The following is a 24,361-nucleotide window of genomic DNA, read 5'->3' as shown; positions in this document are numbered from 1 at the left end:
GGAAAGTAAGAGTTGATTCGAGTTAGAGTGAGCACTCAGTGAGCAGGTGAGACAATTTCCCATCAGTCCGACAAAAAATGAACTGAAGATAACTCTTACTGCACTATAGAGCTTCATACAATATTAACCAATTAAAAATATCCTCTTGAATCACTTTACATATAGTGACAATGACACCTCTTCAAAATACTGCTAACCCGCAGTGCCGTAAACAGACGCCCTTCAAGGAAAGTGAGAATAATTTTTCCGGTTATCAATTTTCCAAATCCTATTTATAATATGCATGGCGCAGTGGGTTAATGATCTGATCTCCAAATCAGAGGATAGCAAGTTAGCATGCGGTTGTGTTCCTGAGACACTTCACCCCAAATTGCTCCTGTGGGGTTTGTCCACAGTATTGAGTATGTAAGTCGCTTTGGATAAAAGCGTCTAACATGTAATATCATTTTTTCTCACATGTTTTGCCAAGACTTTACAGGTAGAAACAAGGTTAGGGTTAGTTTTGCCGGACGCATGTTTTTTTTTAACCATTTAAATCTTTCTTTGTCCTTTTTGTGGAAGAAAATATTTTGCTTTTTGTGTTTGTTGTTGTAATACTTTGGCCTCAAGAAACAGAAACATTGTCCTTGCAACCAGAGGCCTGTACTACGAAGCTGGATTTTCCTAACCTGGATATGTTTGAGTTAGCCGGTTGGCCTAATCCAAAACATACGCGCTCTCGCTAAACGGTACTACCACACGGGTTATCAAGTGGATCGCTCAAGCCAGCCGTGCCCTATCTAGTTAGGTGCGCGTTCACATGAAAGGGGTGGTATTTGGAGCAATCACAAATATGGAGAAGCGTACTGACAGCGCAGCGTCATACTTCCTGAATGAAAAGTCAACTATAATATTAGACAAATATTAAGACGTTAAACTTTAAACATCCATGACTTAAACACTTTATCCAGGATAAAAGCCACATAGTTGCACCTGCAAGGTGAATACAGCTGGTAACAGAACAAGTGTTTGAATGCATACATTAACAGGTTTATGATATCACTGCCCCGTCTAAGACACGAGTGGATCTGACTTTAATTACATTTGACTCGAGTGTTTCGTCAACTTAATGTGTTGCTTAAAATAATACTTCTGCATACAGTATGTACCGGAGTGTGAACGCAGTTGTTTCTACTCGGACCACTATTGCGGTAAGCATGTTGTAACTTCCGGTTGTTGTTGTCATCTCCGGGTATCCCGTGTGCCTGTTCTGTTGCTGATAGCTTATTATCTTAACTTAATCGATCGTTTTAAAACTCTTGATTACGGCAACTGCCTGACGTTGTAATCACACGTTACTACAGCTTAAGCACTCACAACTCTCCTTCTCTTAGCGACTGTAACTCCACAGTTGCCTACACTCTTTTCGGGTTTGCTAACGGTAGCTACTTTAGCTTGATAGCTAGCCATGGCTCTTTCCCCACCCTCGGGTGCTATTTCCTGCTCTAACTGTCTCATGTTTGGTTACTTCCCTACCTCCTTTACTGGTACCGATACATGTGTTAAATGTAGTATAGTTGTTAGGTTGGAGGCGGGAATCATAGCCATAGAAGCCCGGCTCCGCATCTTAGAAAATAACTCAGCTACAGTAAAGCCCATGTTAGCCGGTGCGGACCGGCAAAAGGTAGCTCCTCTTAGCCGTCCCCCGGCAACTCCCGAGCAGCAGGGAGATTGGGTGACTGTTCAGAAGGGGCATAAGGCGAAACCCGCAGGTCCCCACCAACCCCTTCACGTATCTAACAGATATCCCCCACTCAGCGAGACACCCGCTGAGAAGCCAACTCTGGTTATTGGTAGTTCTATTATGAGACACGTGAATTTAGAGACCGAAGCCTCCACAGTCACATGCATTCCGGGGGCCAGAGCGGGCGACGTTGAGGCGCATCTTAAACTGCTGGCTAAAAATAAACGTAAATACAGTAGGATTGTTATTCACGTCGGTGGTAATGATGTTCGTTTACGCCAATCAGAATGCACCAAACTTAATGTGGCGTCGGTGTGTAGTTATGCTAAAACAATGTCGGACACCGTAATCTTCTCTGGTCCCCTCCCCAATCTGATCAATGATGACATGTATAGCCGCATGTCATCATTTCAGCGCTGGTTGTCTTGGTGGTGCCCAGCAAACAATGTGGGCTTCGTAAATAATTGGACAGCCTTCTGGGGAAAACCTGGTGTGATTAAGAGAGACGGCATTCATTCTACTTTGGAAGGTGCAAATCTCTTTTCGGCAAACATTTCAGGGCTTTGTGGACTTAATCCATGACAAATTGGAGTTGAGACCAGGAGGCAGAGTCGCAGTCTTACACGCTTCTCTGCGCTCTCTCCTAGGCAGTCATCCATAGGAATCCCGAACCCAATAAAATACCCAATATTAACGGTGTGTGTGTCTGCCCAAGGACAATTTAAGGTAAAACTTAATAGAGGTGTCATACATAATAACCTAATAAAAGTAAATGTAACAACTACTACAGTGCAACAAAACAGGAAGATTAAATGTGGTCTCTTAAACATAAGATCTCTAGCATCTAAAGCAATATTGGTAAATGATTTAATATCAGATTATAATATTGATATATGCTGTCTCACTGAAACTTGGTTGAGACATGAAGAATATGTCAGCATAAATGAGGCCACTCCACCCAGCCATATCAATACTCATATTGCCCGAGGCACGGGCCGAGGAGGTGGAGTTGCAGCAATCTTTGACTCAAGTTTACTTATCAATACTAAACAAAAATTAAATTATACCTCCTTTGAAAGCCTCGTTTTTAGTCTTACGTATCCGACCTGGAAAACTTTGCAGCCAATCTTATTTGTTACAGTGTACCGTGCACCAGGTCCTTATTCAGAATTCTTATCAGAATTCTCTGAGTTTTTATCAACTTTGGTACTTAAAACAGATAAAGTAATTATCGTAGGTGACTTTAATATTCATGTTGACGATGATAAAAATAGCCTTACTGTTGCATTTAACTCTATATTAGATTATGTTGGTTTCTGTCAGAGTGTAAATAAACCAACCCACTGCTATAATCACACTCTCGACCTTGTTCTGACTTATGGTATTGAAATTGAGCAACTATTAGTCGAACCGCATAATCCTGCTTTATCCGACCATTTCTTAGTAACTTTTGAAGTACTGTTACTAGACTACAAAGCATTAGTCAAAAGCTCCTGCAGCAGAAACCTATCTGTTAGTGCTATAGCCAAATTTAAGGAAGAGATTCCACCAATACTTAACTCGATAGCATGTCTGCATGTAAGGGAGGAAACTTATACAAAATGTACACCACCCCAAATTTATCATGTTGTTGATAGTGCTACAGATGCGCTGCGAATAAAATTAGACTCTGTTGCTCCTTTGAAAAAGGAGAAAATAAAACAACATAGATTAGCTCCATGGCATAACGCCGAAACCCGCAAAATAAAGCAAAAGTCGAGACAACTTGAAAGGATATGGCGTTCCACCAAACTTGAAGAATCTCGTTTAATTTGGCATATCACTCTCAATGAATATAAGAAAGCACTGCGTAAAGCGAGAGCAGCCTACTACTCTTCATTAATAGATGAGAATAAGAATAATGCAAGATTTCTTTTCAGCACTGTAGCCAGGCTGACAGAGAGCCACAGCTCGACTGAGCCTTCTATTCCCATAGCACTCAGTAGTAATGATTTTATGTGCTTTTTTAACGATAAAATTGTTACTCTTAGAAACAAAATCAATGACCTCTTGCCTTTGACCAGTATAGTATTATCAACAGCTCCCGGAAACGTAAGTTCTAATATTACACTAGATAGTAAACTAGAATGCTTTTCAGCCATAAACCTTGAACAATTAAATTCAATGATTCTCTCTTCTAAACCATCAACGTGTATCTTAGACCCGATTCCAACTAAGCTGTTAAAATAAGTTTTTCCATTAATTAGAACTTCTTTATTAAATATTATGAATATGTCTTTATTATCAGGCTATGTTCCACAATCATTCAAAGTAGCAGTTTTAAAACCGCTTCTTAAAAAGCACAACCTCGATCCAGAGGTTTTAGCCAACTATAGACCTATTTCTAATCTTCCGTTCCTCTCAAACATTCTTGAGAAAGCAGTTGCAAAACAGCTGTGTGATTACTTAAAAAACTATGATTTATTTGAAGATTTTCAGTCTGGTTTTAGAACACAACATAGCACAGAGACAGCTCTGGTTAAAGTCACAAATGACATTCTAATAGCCTCAGACAAGGGACTTGTCTCTATTCTTGTCTTGCTCGATTTTAGTGCTGCATTTGATACTATCGACCATGATATCCTATTGCAAAGACTAAAGCACTTAGTTGGCATACAGGGAACTGCTTTAGGCTGGTTTAGGTCCTATCTATCTGAACGCTCTCAGTTAGTACGTGTCAACGATGAATCTTCCATGCAAACCAAAGTTAGCCATGGAGTGCCACAGGGCTCAGTGCTTGGACCTTATTTGTTCACACTATATATGCTTCCGTTAGGCAATATTATAAGGAATCATTCTGTAAACTTTCATTGTTATGCGGATGATACTCAACTATGTTTATCAATCAAGCCTGATGAAATTAATCATCTAAATAAAATTCAAGACTGCCTCAAGGACTTAAAAACGTGGATGACCTTACATTTTTTGATGTTAAACACGACCAAAACTGAAGTTATTGTACTTGGCCCGAAGAATCTACAATTTTTTTTTATCTAAAGATATACTAACTATGGATGGCATTAATTTGGCCTCCAGTGAGACTGTAAGGAATCTTGGTGTTATATTTGATCAGGATTTATCCTTTAACACCCACATAAAATCAATTTCAAGGACCGCCTACTTCCATCTACGTAGCATAGCAAAAATCAGGCATATCTTGCCTCAAAACGATGCAGAGAAACTAGTCCATGCATTTGTTACTTCAAGGCTGGATTATTGTAACTCCTTATTATCAGGGTGTACCAAGAAGTCAGTCAAGTCGCTTCAGCTGATTCAAAATGCTGCAGCTCGTGTACTAACCAGAGTTAGGAAAAGTACTCCTGTTCTGGCTGCCTTACACTGGCTCCCTATAGAACACAGGATATAATTTAAAATTCTTCTTCTCGCCTACAAAGCACTTAATGGGCAGGAGCCATCTTACCTTAAATAACTCATTATACCCTACTGTCCTACTAGGGCATTGCGTTCCAAGAATGCAGGGTTGTTGGTTGTTCCTAGAGTCTCTAAAAGTACAATGGGAGCCAGAGCCTTTTCTTATCAAGTTCCACTTTTGTGGAATCAGCTTCCAGTTTGTGTTCGGGCGGCAGACACCCTATCCGTTTTTAAGAGTGCGCTTAAGACAGGGGTCGGCAACCCGCGGCCCTCGGGCCGCATGCGGCCCTTTAAGCCCTCTGCTCTGGCTCCCTTGAGTTTAGACAAAGATAAGAAGGAAATAAAATAAAAGTATTTGTAGGACTATTTATATTTTGTTGCATGGTTGAAAATGTTTCGTATCTTGTATTTTGAGGTGATACTGTGACACATAAATAAAAAACAAAACAAAACGGTTTTAATTAGGTCAATTAAAATATGCGTCACATCCTGCTACGGTCCCGCGCGAGCGCCTTTTCTTGGAGGCGAATAACCTGACCCCCGGCTCGATGAGCGAACTATGGATAAATCAAAGAAAAGTACCGGAGGAACAGAGGATTTAATTCTGTGCGGACAGAGTTATATGCTTTCACAGCAAACGATGCTGGTTTACCGGTATGTTTGATATGTGGAGAGAAGTTGTCAAAGGTGCTGCAGCCTTTACGTGTCGAGGAACAACACGGGAGAGGAAGACAGCTGACGATCTTTAGTCATAATTCAATGGGGTATGTCATTTATTTCAGAAAACAGTTTTTGTTATATTCCATGGAATGCTCTTAACGTCCCGATAGCAATGAATATATTAAATGCTTTGACAATAAATACATAAACAAATTAATCTGTGGAAGCCGTTGCGCTGTAAAAAGCACAACCAATCATTTTAGCCGGCCGGGCTAAAATGATTGGATGGCCTACCTGCCTGTCAGCCTTCCATCTGTGCACAAACTTATCTCGTGCCCTCATTGGTCATGTGTGCGTTCGTGTGTGTTGGAGGAGGGACTCTGTGACAAAGTCTGAAGGAAGAGGCATATTTGTTCCGGTTGTGTATTTTCAAATTCTAGCGCACTCGAGCTGGTTTTTCCATTCTTACCTACCTTTAACTCTTTTTAGGGTGCAGCTATATGTTTTATTTATTTCAAAGTGGGCCCATTTTAATAATATTTTTTTTTCCTTCAAATGTGCAGATGACTCCTCAAGTGCTGTGTTTAATTTATTTTAAAGTAGGCCTGTGTATTATTTCTAATTCTCCTTATAGGAGTTCTTTGTTTCTTATTAGAGGTTAACAGTTTTATATAATGTAATAAATAGCCTAATAAATGCAATTTTTTTTTAGTTTTGGTCTGATATAACAATAAATACAACTTTATTAGCTATCAAGCTATGAAATATGTTTTGCGGCTCCAGACAAAAAAATTTTGGGGAAAAAGGAGCAAAATGGCTCTTTTGGTCAAAAAGGTTGCAGACCCCTGGCTTAAGACCTTCCTTTTTGATAAAGCTTATAGTTAGGGCTGATTAGATTCAGCCCCTAGTTTTGCTGATATAGGCTTAGTTTGTTGGGGGACATCTTACTTCTTCCTTCTCTCTGTCTATACCTGTGTACTCTCATGATCCGATTAACCCAGCTTCCCCAAATTTATTTCTTTTTGGTGTCTATATACGCCGGGATCCGGAGTCATGGATGATCCTGCGGTCCTGTGTCATGGATCGCGAGTCCTGGATCTTGAGTCGTGGCTGTGGTCCTGGATCATAAGTCCTGGATGGATATCCTCGTGGATTCATCTTCCTATTATACACACATGCATTTCCAAACATTTGGACTACCTATGTTGCAAATGTGTTATCTTTTCAATTTACACACGGCATCTATTGCACGTCTGTCTGTCCTGGGAGAGGGATCCCTCCTCTGTTGCTCTCCCTGAGGTTTCTCCCATTTTCCCCTTTAAACTGTGGGTTTTCTCTGGAAGTTTTTCCTTGTACGATGTGAGGGTCTAAGGACAGAGGGTGTCGTATTGTCATACTGATATTCTGTACAAACTGTGAAGTCCACTGAGACAAATGTAACATTTGTGATATTGGGCTATATAAATAAACATTGATTGATTGATTGATTGAGTATGTGACACTGCGAGTGTTGCACCCAGATACGGCTCAGCTGACTCAGATAAGGAGATATATGATACATTATGATGTGATATGCCGCGGACTGTACTTAATGTTACTTTGATCCGGTTACTTATGTTGTGGCAGATATTTAAGTAAGCTTTCTTAACGCTAATGTTATAATAGTCAGATTGCTCTGAAGATGGGAGGTGATATTCTATTAATGTTCACGTTCACACAGTCTGTGATTTTTGCCGACCGTCTTTCCTGCAACGGCAGCTTTTCTGTATTTCCTTTCTCCCGTAATATGACTTCATCGCTTTAAACTCCGCACACTGAGCTCTGATTGGTCAGCAGGCAGTTCTTTCACTGAGTTGAGCTCTTAGCCTGCAACCTAACCTGCTCCGGGGCAGGTTAGCCGCACAGCATAAGTTACCATGGAGATCTAGCCTGCTAAAAAGAGAACCAGCTTCGTAGGACCGGAAAGCCCAAGCTTTTCCTGAAGTTAGCCGGCTAAGCAAAAATCCAGCTTCGTAGTACAGGCCTCAGGTTTTTTACAACCAGTTCACTAATGTTTGTTTTTTGTCGTTTTAAATCTACAGCGGCCGACATTTGCAAACTCACTATAACAGCCCAAACGCTTGTCGACGTTCGTGGATTTATAAAGTTGACCAACTTTCACTGTTGGAAGCTTACCATAAATGTTAGTTTTAGTCACTTTTCGGTGTCCCCATTTCTGTTTTGTATATGCATCGCTTTTAGTAAACTCTGCGCATGTTTGGTAAAGTTGGTTAAGGTTTTCTGTGGTGATGATGTTTCTTCATTTGCATGCGTTTTGGCTCATATGTGTTTTAACATTTGCATTTTTCTTTTAACTGGAGCGGGATTCTCCAAATGGAAATGTTTAGGGCGTGTTTGCACCTGTCGGCCACCGTAAAAAGAAAAAGATTATCCTGACAAAATCAATTTACACTCAATTGATTAGTTAATTGACAGAACCTCCTAGGATGTGTGAAAAACTCTTTATTTATGAAATATCTTCAACAACACCAGCTTCAACTCAATTTATGTATTACCGAGTCAACATACATCAGCCTTTAAAAATAATATACAGAAAAACTTCTTCCGTTTACTACAGTAATATCAGATGACATAGTCTTAGCAAAATGATTAAAAAGTCTGACTTGAAATTAAAAACTAACAGTTCCAACTTTGAAAAGGAAGGTAACAAAAAGTTACAGAACTAACCGAGAAAAAGCAAGAGCTGACCGATATTTTGCAAAACACTTTTTATTGCTGATAATCAGTGTTGGTCTAACGCGTTACAAACTAACGCGTTACTGTAACGCAACTACCTTTTGCGGTAACTAATAACGTTACCAGTTACCTATTCCCATTCAGTAACGCCGTTATAGTTACTGTGATTTAAATGGGTGCGTTACTGCGTTACTGCGTTACATTATGTGATCCAACTGAACCGAATCTCCCTGCGGATGTAACTTACATGCGAATACAGTGATGTCCTCTCACAGTACTATGGAAAAGTGAAAGTGACCAAAGAGGAGTGATGATTGGTTAACGCGGGGTAACATTTCAGGGTAAGCCAATCAGAGACAGAGTTGGGCGGGTCTTGCCTTATGGGGAAAACACAGACACACAAACAGTAGGCTTGTTTGAGACGAGCTGCGGCTCGCCTCGAAAGTAGACGAGAATAGCAGATTGTAGCCGGGGAAGGTCTCAAAAAGCTCGCCTGAAGTCGGACAGCTCGGAGTCGGCTTCTTCATCTTCTTCTCTCGGTTTTTTGGCGGATTGCAAACAACTTTAAGGTGCATACTGCCGCCTCCGGAGTCGGCTTGACTCGGTTTGCATTTATGAACAATGCACAAATGTGTTTCATCGTTTCATCGTTAATGTCAGATATGTACTAAGTAAATACATTTGTTCCTGCTCAAGATTAGATTCAACTTAATTGTTATTGCACAGATTACAGGTACTGAGAGAACGAAATGCAGTTTAGCTTCTAACCAGGAGTGCATAAAGCAGTAAAGTGAAAAGTAATGTACACAATCTACATAATAAAATATAGAATTAATTGAATGATTAATAAACAGTGAGGGGTATGAATATGCTAAGATATATAAAGTATGAAAACGGTAAGCAGTGCAAGTATAGACCCTTTTACAGCCGACGTCATCAAAAAGTTGCGCGCGCATGTGGGCAACAGAAGTGGTGTTGTTTTCCAGCAGTTCTGAATGACAAAGACGAGGTAGCAACTGGTTAGCAAGCATTTACAAACTGTACCCAGCATCAACATGTCTGGTTGTTGCGTACGGTTGTACGAATCGCTATTCCACCGGCGGACTAAAGTTTTATAGGATTCCGAGAGGACCACGACCATTTGAGAGCAACCGGCGGTGTCTGTGGCTGCAGGCGATTAAACGTGTGGACTGGAATGAGGACATAATCAAAAATGCTTGCGTCTGCAGCGCCCACTTTATATCAGGTAATGAGGTTATCTAGCCTACTCTTTGATTTTACGGGAAAGCCTTGTTTACATTAGTGATTGTCTGTATGATGTAGAATAATAACCAAATGCAGCTAAAGTTTGATAAGCTGGCGTTCGATTTGCCTAGTAGCTTGCTAGGCTAAACAAACCTGTTTTTGTTTTATTTTTGCAGGCGAGGCATCATTGGACTCTAGTAGTCCTGATTTTGTGCCATCTGTGTTCATGTACACAAAACAAAGCCAGAACCATAGGCGGATTTTGCGGGGGGGCTGGGGGGGGCATTGCCCCCCCTTGTGGCTGAAATATGTTATAGCATTACTAAGTCTAAAACTGTTCCGATACAAATATTTCGTATATATAAATATTTTAATAGATTCAATAAAATGATTGTTACAATACAAATCTGAATAATATCATGTTTTGTTTGAAATAATTTCATTTTTGAGCAGTCGCATGCTGTGCTGTGTGTGTGAGGTTAAGGACAAAAGTTCCCTCGCTTTTTTTTGTATCCAAGTGATTCAGCTATTGTATTAGCAGTAATGGATATTCGGCGATTTTTAAAACGTCCAATTTCGTCTTCAGCTTCAACAACAGAAGAGCCACCGACTGAGCCTAACTTTACCAACCAGCAGCCGTCACAATGTCAAGTGGCAGACACGCAAACGAGTAGCTCTGGATTAGCTAACGTTAGCCCCACAGCGGAGAGCTCTGGATCAGCAGGACCAGCTAACATTAACCCAACAGCAGGGAGACCACCGGCACCGGGGCCGTCAGTGGGTCATGATGATCTTGGGGAAAAACACAGCTGTCCCAAGCAGCCTACTTTATCCGATTTCCCCTAAAAAATGTTTGGGAAAACGAAACGATCATTTTCCACGTACTATTACAAGAACTATCCCTGGCTGGAATATTCAGTACGAATTGATGCCGTCTTCTGTTTTTCATGCCGCCACTTCCAGACTGACAGCGGTGTGGAGGATTCCTTTAGAAAGGGCCTGAGTGACTGGAAAAAACTAAGCAGCAAACTGGAGAAACATGCACAATCCCAGGCCCATCTGAACTGCATGGTTAAATGGGATAACTATAAAGTGACTGCATCTTCTGGATCTATTGCAGCAAAACTTTCCCGAAGCCACGAAGATTCTGTTGAGAAGAACAGATCTTATTTGTGCAAAATTGTTGATATTGTGAGGCTGTTGTCCAAACTCGGATTGCCTTTTCGTGGGCATCGGGAGGGAAGCGAATCAGAGTCGCGTGGGAATTTTCTTGAGGTTTGTGGCTTTTTCTCCAAGTATGATTCCGCTTTTAAAAACATGCAGTCCAACTATTTCAATGCTACTAGCCCGGATTTCCAGAACGAAGTCATTGACATATGTGCTAACTTAGTTTGTGCAGAAATTGTAGAGAAAGTGCAGGATACTGGATTTTTTTCTATAATTGCAGATGAGGCACAGAGTGATACAGCTGGATTTCAGCAGCACCTCTATCTCCCTGTGCTGGACACCCTCATCAACGAACTAGACAGACGATTCACGGGAGAGTCCATAGAGCTGGCACGAGCATGTGGAGCAGTGTTTAAATGTGAGAAAAAAGGAATTGAACCTCTCGTACAAAAAATACGCACAGCTGCTCAAAATTCACCCTCTCCTTCTTGGAGCAGAGATGGACCTTGTTAAAGCCTCTGCTGTCGCACCTGTTGCACTTGAGCATCTCCGAAAGACTGTTAAAAAGGAGAGCTATCCAAATCTATACAAGATGCTCCAGTTGGCACTGACTCTGCCTATCGGATCTGCCACCTCTGAGAGAAGTTTTTCTGCAATGAGGAGAATTCGGAACTGGCTGCGGTCATGGGAGGAACAAGATTTTCCTCACTTGCGGTTCTTCACATTGAGGACGACATAACCGCACAGCTGTCACCTGAGGGGATAGTGGACATATATGCGGAACGTAAAAAACGGCGTCTACTTCTGAACTAAGGTTGGACACCAAGGGATATAGTAGTTATCAAATAAGTATAAGATATGCACAGTTTTGATATGTTTTTTACAGTTATGTAATGCACTATTGTTCGGGGGAGAGACCGCCCCTTCCATATGAGTGTGTGTGTGTACGGCGGGCATGAGGCGTGCATGACGGGACTAGTTGTGTTCGTATGTGGAAAAGTCATACTCAGTGCGGTGAGCGATGGCTTTATTGCTACTGTATCCGTAGCACCCCACGCAATAGTTGGGACTGTGTACTGAGTGACGTCAGTAAAAAAGGTTTGCCCCCCCAAGCGCAAATGTCAAACTCCGCCTATGGCCTTAACAGAGGATGATTCCAAACAATTGGCTGAGGCTATTACCTTGGAGGAACTTAAAGCAGCGGTCTTCGACATGCAAAAGGGTAAGGCGCCTGGGTGGGACGGCATCCCCCCAGAACTCTATTTGACCTTCTGGGACCTTTTGGGCCCGCTGTTGCTTTCCATGATTGAATTTTCAATAGAATGGGGTAGTTTGGCCAGAGATGTTAATACAGCTCTTATCGATTTTACTTCTAAAAAAGGATAAAGATCCATCTGATTGTAGCAGCTACAGGCCCTTAAGCCTACTTGGTGCCGATTTTGAAATGTACGCGAAGGTCCTGGCTCGTCGCCTACAGAACTTTATGACATCTCTAGTTCACTGTGACCAAACCGGTTTCATAAAAGGTCGCCTAGCCTCGGACAATCTCAGGCGATTACTGCACATCATTGACGCTAGCAAAGATGATAAAACACCAGCGGCTGTATTGTCTCTGGATGCTATGAAGGCTTTTGATAGGCTAGAATGGTCATACCTATGGGATTAGGTAAGAGGTTCATCCATATGATCAAAGTACTTTATTCTTCCTCTTCAGCAATGATTTTAACAGGCAAAACTATCTCGTCACTTTTTTCTGTAGCAAGGTCATCCAGAAAGGGCTGCCCCTTCAGTCCAGGGCTCTTCACCCTCTCGCTCGAGCCACTGGCCCAATTTATTAGACAATCACAGGATATTATCCCCATTTCTATCCAAGGCTCGCTTCATCACATTGCCCTCTATGCGGATGATGTACTGATTTTTATGCGGAACCCCTCAACGTCTACAACTCGTCTGCTTAGTGTAATAGAGGAATTTGGCAACCTATCAGGTTTTAAGATTAATTGGCCCAAGTCTGCCTTTTTGCCTCTCAACGACGCTGCCAAATCAGCTATTCAATGTTTATTTATTTATTTTATTTATATAGCCCAATATCACAAATGTTACATTTGTCTCAGTGGACATCACAGTTTGTACAGAATATCAGTAAGACAATACGACACCCTCTGTCCTTAGACCCTCACATCGTACAAGGAAAAACTTCCAGAGAAAACCCACAGTTTAAAGGGGAAAATGGGAGAAACCTCAGGGAGAGCAACAGAGGAGGGATCCCTCTCCCAGGACGGACAGACGTGCAATAGATGCCGTGTGTAAATTGAAAAGATAATACATTTGCAACATAGGTAGTCCAAATGTTTGGAAATGCATGTGTGTATAATAGGAAGATGAATCCACGAGGATATCCATCCAGGACTTATGATCAAGGACCACAGCCACGACTCAAGATCCAGGACTCGCGACCCATGACACAGGACCGCAGGATCATCCATGACTCCGGATCCCGGCGTATATAGACACCAAAAAGAAAGACATTTGGGGAAGCTGGGTTAATCGGAACATGAGAGTACACAGGTATAGACAGAGAGAAGGAAGAAGTAAGATGTCCCCCGACATACTAAGCCTATATCAGCAAAACTAGGGGCTGAATCTAATCAGCCCTAACTATAAGCTTTATCAAAAAGGAAGGTCTTAAGCGCACTCTTAAAAATGGATAGGGTGTCTGCCGCCCGAACACAAACTAGAAGCTGATTCCACAAAAGTGGAGCTTGATAAGAAAAGACTCTGGCTCCCATTGTACTTTTAGAGACTCTAGGAACAACCAACAACCCTGCATTCTTGGAACGCAATGCCCTAGTAGGACAGTAGGGTATAATGAGTTCTTTAAGGTAAGATGGCGCCTGCCCATTAAGGGCTTTGTAGGCGAGAAGAAGAATTTTAAATTCTATCCTGTGTTCCACAGGGAGCCAGTGTAAGGCAGCCAGAACAGGAGTAATGTGGTCCCTTTTCCTAACTCTGGTTAGTACACGAGCTGCAGCATTTTGAATCAACTGAAGCGACTTGACTGACTTCTTTGTACACCCTGATAATAAGGAGTTACAATAATCCAGCCTTGAAGTAACAAATGCATGGACTAGTTTCTCTGCATCGTTTTGAGGCAAGATATGCCTGATTTTTGCAATGTTACGTAGATGGAAGTAGGCGGTCCTTGAAATTGATTTTATGTGGGCGTTAAAGGATAAATCCTGATCAAATATAACACCAAGATTCCTTACAGTCTCACTGGAGGCCAAATTAATGCCATCCATAATTAGTATATCTTTAGATAATTTGTTTCGTAGATTCTTCGGGCCAAGTACAATAACTTCAGTTTTGATCGTGTTTAACATCAAAAGATTTAAGGTCATCCACGTTTTTTAATTCTTGAGGCAGTCTTGAATTTTATTTAGATGATTAATTTCATCAGGCTTGATTGATAAATATAATTGAGTATCATCCGCATAACAATGAAAGTTTACAGAATGATTCCTTATAATATTGCCTAATGGAAGCATACAGGACTGTCTCAGAAAATTAGAATATTGTGATAAAGTTCTTTATTTTCTGTAATGCAATTTAAAAAAAACAAAAATGTCATACATTCTGGATTCATTACAAATCAACTGAAATATTGCAAGCCTTTTATTATTTTAATATTGCTGATTATGGCATACAGCTTAAGAAAACTCAAAAATCCTATCTCAAAAAATTAGAATAGTTCCTCAGACCAAGTAAAAAAAAAAGATTTATAACAGCAAAACACAATCAAACATTTGAAAATGTCCATTAATGCACTCAGTACTTGGTTGGGAATCCTTTTGCACGGATTACTGCATCAATGCGGCGTGGCATGGAGGCAATCAGCCTGTGGCATTGCTGAGGTGTTATGGATGCCCAGGATGCTTCAATAGCGGCCTTTAGCTCATTAGCATTGTTGGGTCTGGTGTCTTTCAGCTTCTTCTTCACAATACCCCACATATTCTCTATGGGGTTCAGGTCAGGGGAATTTGCAGGCCAATCGAGGACAGTAATGCCATGGTCAGTACACCAGTTACTGGTGGTTTTGGCACTGTGGGCAGGTGCCAGATCATGCTGGAAAATGAATTCCTCATCTCCATAGAGCTTTTCAGCAGACGGAAGCATGTAGTGCTCTAAAATCTCTTGGTACACAGCTGCATTTACTCTGGGCTTGATGAAACACAGTGGACCAACACCAGCAGCTGACATGGCTCCCCAAACCATCGCTGACTGTGGGAACTTCACACTGGATTTCAAGCAACTTGGATTTTGCTCCTCTCCAGCCTTTCTCCAGACTCTGGCGCCTTGACTTCCAAATGAAATACAAAACTTGCTTTCGTCTGAAAAGAGGACTTTGGACCACTGTGCAACTGTCCAGTGCTTCTTTTCCTTAGCCCAAGTCAGACGCCTCTTCCGTTGTCTTGAGTTCAGAAGTGGCTTGACCATGGGAATGCGGCTATTGTAGCCCATTTCCCGGACACGTCTGTGAACAGTGACTTTTGATACCTGGACTCCAGCTTCAGTCCACTGTCTTTGAAGCTCCCCCAAATTCTGGAAGCGACTCTTCTTCACAATGCTGTTAAGGCTGCGGTCATCTCTCTTGGTTGTGCAGCGTTTCCTGCCACATTTCCCCCTTCCAACAGACTTTTTGTGGATGTGCTTTGAAACTGCACTCTGTGAACAGCTTGCTCTTTGAGAAATTTCTTTTTGTGTCTTACCCTCCTGATGGAGGGTGTCAATGACGGTCCTCTGGACAGCAGTCAGATCAGCAGTCTTCCCCATACTTGTGATTTAGTTTACTGAACCAAGCTGAGTGTTTTTCAAGGCTCAGGAAACCCTTGCAGGTGTTTCGAGTTAATTAGCCGATTCAAGTGATTCGTTGAACACCCTACTAGTATACTTTTTCATGATATTCTAATATTTAGAGATAGGATATTTGAGTTTTCTTAAGCTGTATGCCATAATCAGCAATATTAAAATAATAAAAGGCTTGCAATATTTCAGTTGATTTGTAATGAATCCAGAATGTATGACATTTTTGTTTTTTTAATTGCATTACAGAAAATAAAGAACTTTATCACAATATTCTAATTTTCTGAGACAGTCCTGTATATAATGTGAACAAAATAGGTCCAAGCACTGAGCCCTGTGGCACTCCATGGCTAACTTTGGTTTGCATGGAAGATTCATTGTTGACACGTACAAACTGAGAGTGTTCAGATAGATAGGGCCTAAACCAGCCTAAAGCAGTTCCCTGTATGCCAACTAAGTGCTCTAGTCTTTGCAATAGGATATCATGGTCGATAGTATCAAATGCAGCACTAAGATCGAGCAAGACAAGAATAGAGACAAGTCCCTTGTCTGAGGCTATTAGAATGTCATTTGTGACTTTAACCAGAGCTGTCTCTGTGCTATGTTGTGTTCTAAAGCCAGACTGAAAATCTTCAAATAAATCATAGTTTTTTAAGTAATCACACAGCTGTTTTGCGACTGCTTTCTCAAGAATTTTTGAGATGAACGGAAGATTAGAAAGGTCTATAGTTGCCTAAAACCTCTGGATCGAGGTTGTGCTTTTTAAGAAGCGGTTTTATCACTGCTACTTTGAATGATTGTAGAACATACTCTGATAATAAAGACATATTCATAATATTTAATAAAGAAGTGCTAATTAATGGAAAAACTTATTTTAACAGCTTAGTTGGAATCGGGTCTAAGATACACCTTGATGGTTTAGAAGAGAGAATCATTGAATTTAATTGTTCAAGGTTTATGGCTGAAAAGCATTCTAGTTTACTATCTAGTGTAATATTAGAACTTACGTTACCGGGAGCTGTTGATAATACTATACTAGTCAGAGGCAAGAGCTCATTGATTTTGTTTCTAAGAGTAACAATTTTATCGTTAAAAAAACACATAAAATCATTATTCTCCCTGCAAACATTCCTGTGGTAGAACATTCAAATATCTTGGTTTTGAAATATTCCCAAACCTTAACAAGACTATAAAGAATAATTATACAGACATGTACAACAAGGTTCTCCAGGACCTCAATAGGTGGTCGAGCCAGCCCAACTCACTACAAGCCAGAGCTTCAATAATTAAAATTAATATACTGCCTAGAGTTAATTTTATCAGTTCAATGCTTCCTTTATCGCCCCCCAATGGTCATTGGCAGAAACAGTCTGCAATTTCAAAATGTATTTGGAACAACAAGCGTCCTAGACTCAAAATGTCCACTACTCAACGAAGGAGGCTTGATGGGGGGCTGGCAGTACCACATTTTAAACTGTATTTCTGGTCCTATTCATTAAGACCTTTGATTAATTGGTTTGACCCCCAAGCTGTGGTTTCATGGCGGGCTTTAGAAGAGAAGTTATTCTCCCCATGGAGACTTCAGGACATCATTTACACAAACATATCTATCAAACAATGTCAGCTTAGGTTCGGCCCTCTGATTACTCATGTAATTCAGACTTAGCGAAATGCACAGAAATGATGCGATATTCAATGCCCCTGGCATCTCAATTCGCCAATATTTAATAACAACCAATTACTCATAGGGCGGAGGCCTATTCATTATTCCCAATGCTGGAGGAAGGGTCTTCACACCTTGGGAGATATTTACAGTGACAGTGGTCTCCGCTCTTTTCAGGATCTTAAAGGCTGTTATGACCTTCCAGGCACCTCTTTCTTTTTTTATCGACAGCTTAGGACAGCCCTTAAGGCTTATGGGGTCCCGTGGGATCAACAACTAGCACGGCATCCATTCCACATACTCATCACTGATAGAAGAACATCCAGGGGCTTTGTCTCTATGTTTTATACTCACCTACTTGAGTCCTGTTATGGTGACCTTCCCTTAGATCAGGGGTGGGGAACCTTTTCCCTCTCAAGGGCCATTTCAATTTTTTCAACATCCTCCGAGGGCCGTAAAAATTATTGACCTCTGCTTAAAAAAACTAAAATCACAGCACATTCATTTGGCCTTTCTTTCATGCTGTGCAAAGAAAAAGCCACCTCTTAATCCAGATATTTTACCATGACTCGCGCATTCATGCACGTGCACGGTTGTGACATGACCACAAAAACAGAAAGATATGGACACAAGATGTGAGCAAATGTATTTAGTTTCCTATCCATGTGGACATGATTTAAGTGGGGGAGGACCTAACCTCCTCTACGGGGGTCCGGGGGGCATGCTCCCCCGGGAAGATTTTTTTTTTTAATGTTGAAGTTAAAAGCATCAATCTGGTGCACTTTGAGAGCAACATGAAGAGATCTATTGATACATCTCTCAACACCCATATGAAACAGAACTGTAAGCAGATTTATTTTTCTTTATGGATATTTTACAAATCACTCCCCTTTCAAACTGTATTCTTGTTTATTAATAACAACTTTATTTTACTGTCATATAGTATTTTATACCAGTTTACTTTATTATCTTATTTTTTTATAATAACTATAATGATCATATAAAGGTGTGCCTTTACCTCAGTGGTTGTAGAAAAAGCTTCTTATATTCGTTAGCATAGCTAGCTAACCAGATGTTAATAACAACTAAGTTATTGACTGTATGATCAGTATGACAGATGAACAGATCGCCACTGGGCTTTCAACTAAAGACACAGCCACGCAACAACTGCGGCATGTGTACGGCTCCTTATGGGTGGGCTACTGCCATTTTTGGAAGTGCCGGAGCGGTGTTCTCTTGCTCTCCGTCAGCACTACACCTCTGTCAGACGAGACATAATTACCATGTGATGACACGTTAGGCCTGTGTTGTGTTCAAGGACCCTGACCTTGGCCAGGAAAAACAGGCACTCGCTTGTCTCATTTTTTTGCGGTCTAGATTTCTTTCTTTTTTTTCTTTTTTGGGTGTGTTTATAAATCACCTCGAGGGCCGTTCCGTATACGTCCCGGGGGCCGGAAGTTCCCCACCCCTGCCTTAGATAGACTGTGGAGGAAGGATGTCCCAGAATTGAGACCTGATTTTAAGTGGGATTCAGTCTGGGCTAACATTCGTCAGGCGTCTCGCAATCCCGACCACCAACAAATCCACCTGAACTACGCGCATAGAACTTACCTGACACCCAGACGGCTGCATATGATGGGTCTTCTGGCAGATGCTCGGTGTACCCTGTGCTCCATGGGGGCTCCTCGTACATTTCTCCATATGTTCTGGGAATGCCCGCCTGTTGCTCCCTTTTGAAACGCGGTCTCCTCTAAGTTGTCCGACATATTTTCTTTGACTGTACCTGTATCTGTGTCTGTTTTTCTTTTAAATGACTTATCTCAGCTGCCGGCTACTGGGTACCAGAAAAGACCTATGCTGGCCTTACGGCTGCCAAGAAATTGGTTGCTATGAGGTGGAAACAACCCGACAAGCTCTGACCTGCTGGTTACCAATTTGTCTTGACGTAGTCTACATGGAACTGTCTACTGCACGCGTGATTGGAGCTAAGGAGTCCAATATCGGTTTATGGGTGTCGACAGCTGAAAAATTGAAGGAGCGGATCTAGCTATCTTAACTGATGTATTTGTTTGCAGTCATTGGTCCTGACAAGTCCTGGGATTGGGGTGGGAGGGTTTATTTTTATTTTTTCTTAGTTTTGTCCTCTTGTCAGATTGTTGTTATTGTTTGTTTTTCTGTATTTTTTGTAATTTGTGTTGTGATTGTACTTTGTAATTTACTAAATGTCTGTGAATAAAAACATTTGATAAAAAACAAAAACAAAACAACAACCAGGGTTCATACACTTTTTCACCAATGATTTTCAATGACTTTTCCATGACTTCTCAATGACCTTTACCTAATTTTCCATGACCAAAAAAAAATGACCACTGAAAATTGTTTATTTTAACATGGAACAGGAAAATAAGGTCTGAAGATGAAACATGTTGTGCCTATCTAAAACAAATCAAATATTAGGCTTACTAGCTTCTACACGCTTAAAGCAACTGTAGTCAGGGATGCAAACTCATCAGGTATGAAAAAGGTGACAAGCAGGTGCGGCGGGTACTGTAGGCTAGGGAAGGCTTAGCCTTCCCAAATATTTTTGTCACTGCATCCTTGTAAAATAAAAATATAATGTAGCCTATAATGTTTGTGTCTTTGACATTAGCACTGCCATGCAGCCACCTGTGCCATGTACTACGAAGCCAGTTCAACAGACGCTGGATATGTTTGAGTTATCTTAACCTACAACGCTGGTTATCAACTCGGTAAAATCAAGCAAGGGTCTCTCTCTCCAGCTGAAAGCGTTCATGTGAAAGGGGCGGAGTTAGCTACATTTGACCAATCACAAACAGGGACAAGTCAGAGCCGTATCTGGGACAAGTGTACTGACAGCGCAGCGTCATACTTCATTAATGATAAGTAAACTAATATTAGACAAATATGAACTTTAAACATCCATGATTTAAACATATAATCCAGGATACAAGCCACATAGTTGCACCTGCAAGGTGAATATAGAACAACTGGTTCAAAAATAAATAAACTACTATAAAGTGTTTGAAAGCGTACAACAGTTTTATGATAACACTGCCCCGTCTAAGACACGAGTGGATCTGACTTTAATTACATTTGAGTTGAGTGTTTCGTCAACCTAATGTGTTACTTAAAGTGGACCTATCATGCTATATTTGAATAATATAGTGTAGGACCATACCTATATAAGGCATATTTATACTTTTTATTTTTCAAAATACCAAACAGATCATGACATTTTAGCCATTCCTCATTTCGCTCAATTTAACACTGTCTTTGCATGGGCTGATTCTGTGATAACAGCACCATCTACAGGCCTGGCATATGTACTACAGCGTCTCCAGCGCTTTCGAACGGAAATGTCCGTGGCTGTCTCCTCCTGATTGGTGGAGTTGGCCCAATAGCCGTAGCGTCACTTCTGTGACATCAGAGAAGTGTTCAAATCTGGATCAGTCTGTATCAGATCCGTTGTAGCCCCTTTTTAAGAGATTTGGGTATGGAGGAAAATATAGAGGGTTGTGTTTTCTGACACTTGGTGAGTTCCCTGGAACCTCGGGGACACATATTCATGTATAAAAGACGTACAAAAGTGCATTTTGCATGATAGGTCACCTTTAAAATAATACTTACAGTATGTGACAATGTAAGTGTTGCACGGCCAGATACGGCTCGAGAAGCTGACTCAGATAAGGAAATATTGTGATATATTATGATATTATATTATCGATGATCTGATTGATGATGTGATATGAATGATAAGTGCGACACGTCGGCGTCTTCCCTGCATACGGCAGTTTAAACTGTATTTCCTTTATCCTGTAACTTGATAGATTTAAACTCTGCACACTGAGCTCTGACTGGTCAGCAGGTGGTGCTTTCACTGAGTCGATCTCTTTTCTGACGCCGGAGGCGGGCAGCGTCAGGTAACAAAAAGTTATTTAGCCTTCCCAAACATGAGCCTCACACGCCGCCTATGGTGACAAGGATCCAAGCCCCCCCACCCCACGGAATATCGGCTTTAAAATGAGGAATAACAGGATTTTAGCAGTCAGAACAACTAAAGCAGCAGTGTTAATAATAACAGAAACGCCAAAGAATCACATCTAATAGAAATATATAAAAGCATTTATTTTAATTGTGTAGCAGTCAGTTTATCATTTTGGCAGCACTGTTGAGCATTTTGAAAATGCATTTTCATGCCTCTGTGCAAGGCTTAGTATTTTTATCTGTATAGCCACTGCTGTAAAGTAACTACGTTTATAAACTCAACAAGTACTATACTTGGGTACAATTTTGAGATACTTGTACTTTATTTAAGTATTTCAATGTTTTGCTACTTTGTTCTTCTACTCCACTACAGTTCAGAGGTAAAAGGTGTACTTCTCCACTACATGTGTTTAATACCTTCAGTTACTTTACAGATGTGGATGAATGATGATGTGAAATATAATCAAGGGTTGAATCAGACTTTATTTCCACCTGTAGTAAATTCACAAGCTACCCTGCAGTATACAAAGTCCTTCAAACTAGCTGCACCTTTACCAGCTTTGAGAACACTTTCATGATCAATTATTATAAAACATATCATATATATTATACTGAAATAGACCAATCTGCACAATGACTACTTTTACTGTCGCTACTTTCACTGTATTTTGATGATAATACTTTTCTACTTTTACTTGAGGAACATTTTGAATGCAGGAGTTTTACTGTGATAGAGTATTCCTACACTCTGGTACTTCTACTTTTACTCAAGTAGAAGATCTGAGTACTTCTACTTTTATTAAGTACAATATCTGAGTACTTCTACTTTTATTAAGTACAAAATCTGAGTACTTTTACTTTTACTCTAGTACAATCAGTGGTTAATTTGAGCCGGATCCTGCCGGAACAGGATCCGGCACCTCTTCATTTTGGCCACCCTGTGTTCCGGCACCTATTTGGGCAGATCCGGTACCTCTCACAAAAAATAAAAATAAAAAATGTTTAAAATGAAATAAAATATGCAGATATTAATTTACAGAAAAAATCCCAAGAATTTCATGTCGTTTATTAAGATTAAGATTTGAAAGAGTCGGAGATCTGTGTTGACGCACTGAAAAGCTGGACCAACGGACAAACGTCTTTCACTTTTGAAATTCGCCACATGAGGAGCACGTCGCAGAGAGGAAGAAACGGTGATTCAATGCAAGCATGTCAAAAAGACAGTTACATTTACTGTCTTTCTTCAAAAAGAAGGAAGAGGTAATAGACACTTCAAAACGAGTCAGAAAAGCCTCCACAAGCAGCGACGAGGGCAGCTGCAGCGGTCATGTTGATGGTCAAAACCAGCTAGCTAACCGACAGCTAGCCAAGCCCGGGCAGGAGGCTGGCACCGTGGCAGCAGCGGGTCAGGTTCACCGCCAGCCGGAACAGGAGCCAGCTACCGTCAGCCAGGTGGACCACCAACAGCAACGGGTGGGTACCCTGGCATCAACTAGCCCGGTACAACAGCCGGAGCAAGAGGCGAGCGGAACCGCGACATCAGCTGGCTTACAGCAGGAAGATTCAGTAGGAGAGGAGAGCGCATTGAGCGTAGAAGAGTGTGGGACGTCCAGCGACAGGTCAGGGATGGGATGCACAACTGTTTGGACAGAAGCTCAGCTAAAAGTGAAGCAGACTTACTATCCCTGGCTTTTTAGGGGGAAATCAGGTTTGGGTTAGACAACGTGTAAGGCGGTGGGGACTTTGTGGGCAGAGAAGACGTCGGGGATGAAACTTGCAAAAGAGTGGGTTTTATGCACAGTAACCTCATCTGCTTCAGATATTATAAAACAGCAACGCGCACTCAGAAAAAAAGTATTTGAACATGCCCGTACCAAGGCTCACCTAGCAGCAGCAAGCATTCTTGAAAAGGCAAAAGTGGACACTTTAGGACAGTCTATAATTAATAGTCAGTCTGAACAGATGGCAACTACAGCTCGCGTATTTCGCACGGCGTACAAGGAGGCTAAACGCCACCGTCCCGCATATGGCTTCGAACAGGAGATTGATTGCCAAGAATTAAATGGACTCGATATGGGGAGAATTTTACATTCCAATGTTGCATGTGTAAACATACAGAAACATATTTCTGAAGAAATGAAAAGAAAACTGTTTGAAAAATTGTACAGTGCACTCCCAAAATCAGTGTAATGCTGGATGAGTCAACCAGTTTAAGCAAAAAGAGCTGCTTGATAATATACCTTAGGGCTCAGTTGCCCGATATGGACAAGCCTACAAACATTTTTACTGAACTCGTAGAGCTAGATGATCTAACTGCTCAAGGTATTGTCCACAAACTGTTGTCTGCTCTGGAGCGCCTGCATTTGACACAGGATTTTCTCTCTAAGACCCTCATTGGAGTAACTTGTGATGGTGATTCGGTTATGTTAGGGCGTAAAAGCGGAGTGGCGAGTCGGCTCCAGGCCATGTTCCCCAACATTACTGTGTGGCACTGCTCAGCCCACAGGCTTGAGCTTGCAGTCGCAGACGTAGTGAAAGAGATGGGTGCTATAAATCACTTTAAAATATTGATGGACAAGATATATGCACTGTATAGCACATCTAACAAAAATCGAATGGAGCTGAGAGAGTCAGCTGAGAGCTTGGATGTCCAGCTATGCAAAATAGGTCGTATTTTAGACACTAGATGGGTGGCATCAAGTTTTAGAACCGTTGAAGCAGTGTGGAAGAACTACCCAGCACTTTACAAGCATTTCAAAACTGCATGAGAAGATCCCTCCCGTAACAGTGTCACAAAGCAAACATACAGTGGGCTTGCTATGCGCTTATCTTCGCATGCGTTTGTGAACAATTTAGGCATAATGTGCGATGCATTGCAAGAATTATCT

The 24,361-nt window shown here is 41.2% G+C and overlaps 1 protein-coding gene across 1 annotated transcript in view; it reads left to right on the top strand.

Moving 5' to 3' along the window:
• LOC307028815 (uncharacterized protein) overlaps nt 1-7,599 on the top strand; it is a 226,970-nt gene extending 219,371 nt beyond the window's left edge. Inside the window, exon 16 of the mRNA XM_079664156.1 lies at nt 7,167-7,599. The gene's annotated coding sequence lies outside the window, so the exon portion shown is untranslated. The remainder of the gene's footprint in view (nt 1-7,166) is intronic.
• Nucleotides 7,600-24,361: the final 16,762 nt, after the last annotated feature.

Source organism: Notothenia rossii (genome assembly GCF_949606895.1).
Source record: "Notothenia rossii genome assembly, chromosome: 2".
Taxonomy (NCBI): Eukaryota; Metazoa; Chordata; class Actinopteri; order Perciformes; family Nototheniidae; genus Notothenia; species Notothenia rossii.
Note: the sequence above shows the minus strand (reverse complement) of the source record. Positions and strands in the feature narration are given on the sequence as shown.